Raw genomic sequence first — 1,730 nt, 5'->3', positions numbered from 1 at the left:
GAAAACAAATGACAAATTCTACACAACATTTGCCTTTTGCCCAGGGGGCTGAGCAGTGCTGTGGTAAGTAAAGTCATTTAACAAATGCCCCATTGGACATTTTGTGACTTTTCACATTTCAATCTGTCTAAATTAAATTAATGAGCGCGGGCTGTGAAACTGAAACGAATAAATACGGCTCTGCAAAGTTTGCTGGCCAATTCCACTTTTCAGATAAGTGTAGACACCCCAGAATGAAGAGGCTTTCAGTCGGGATGTGCTCCATACAGAACCTCACTGCTCACGTTGTGCTCATCAGGCAACGATTTACATAACAATGTAGACACAATGGAAGCTGCAGAAGATCCATCTAACACAGCCTGGGTTACTATTTTTACATAAGTATTGCTTCTAGTTTATTCTGAAATTTACAAAAGTGCAGGCTATTTTCCAAAACTGCTTTGTTCTGCTTCTGTTCAGTCAGGATCATCACACACATAGTGAGAGGCAGTTTTCACAAACACACACATTCAGGCTCCATTAGCACATCGGTAGGAGACGCAGCAAAAATATTAACAATCTTCCCTTGTGAGAGAGAGAGAGATGGCGAGAGGAGGAGGATGTGGGCGATAAAACTGAAACAAAAGAAATGTGGTGAAAGTGGAAATGGAAAGATAAGAAGTGAAGCTTTAGAGAAACCAGCAAGAGTATGGAGATTAGAGCGGGGAGGGGGAAGTGAACTGGAAAGGGTAAAAAGATCATTTCAATCAGGATGATAAGAGGGGAGTGCGAGGTAGGGATGGCCAGGAGGAGAGAGGCTGACAGGAGTTTAAATGAAGAAGAAAAACGCACAGAGAAGTGATTACCATGTGGGGTAGCTGAGGAACGGAGGGCACAAGCAGAAAGAAATTTAAACCGAGTAGATTTCAGCTATAGAGAGAAAATTGGTTTATTCTGTTCAAAAAGGCCACGAGGGCAGAGAGAGAGAGAACGCTGTGTGGGCACAGATGGATGGATGGATGGATGGATGGATGGATGGATGCATACGTTAATTACTGGGTCTCTATAGACGAGTTACATATAGTCAATGGCCAGAAAAACATAAACACTGCTTTCACAAACACATGTGCTGATCCATTACACCGTGCAACAGCAAATCCACTTCCACACCCTGGATGTGAACAAATTACTGAAAATGCACTCTCTAAGTGACCTTGTTTTCCGGAGCAGCAACAGCATCGTTGACCGCAGAGCCACTGGGAGCACGGTACCAAAAGTGAGCAATTAACTGGTCGCAAAAGAAAACTACTCACTCATTATGTTTAGCTTTGGGGAAGGAGACTCAGGTGTTGGTCACCGAACATCAAGGGGCTTAGACTACGCATGGCAGCTTCTGGCCAGGCCACAGAGGTGACTCAGTGTTCGGCAGCACGCTAGGCCGTTGATGAACAGTGGTTCAAGATCACACTGGTAGAAGTCTCCAACAGGGGCTGATCTGAATTCAGGACCAAATTCTCACAGTGCACGTGTAGTAAGAACCTGTGTCTACAGACCAACTCCAGTATGCTTCTCAGAAACCGAGTCATGGTTCTGGGAATCCTTAGCCTCCATTACACACACGCTAAGCAAGAAACAAACTGGGGTGAAGTGGTGAGGTCAGGGCTGAGCTCCTGTACAGAATACTGCAGTATTAGAACATGAACCGTGAGCCGTCAACAACACTGTTGGTACTACTACAGGTTGGTGGGGAG

Source organism: Monopterus albus, unplaced genomic scaffold, assembly GCF_001952655.1.
Source record: "Monopterus albus unplaced genomic scaffold, M_albus_1.0 scaffold274.1, whole genome shotgun sequence".
Taxonomy (NCBI): Eukaryota; Metazoa; Chordata; class Actinopteri; order Synbranchiformes; family Synbranchidae; genus Monopterus; species Monopterus albus.
The sequence above is the reverse complement of the archived record's forward strand: the minus strand, read 5'-3'. Positions refer to the sequence as shown.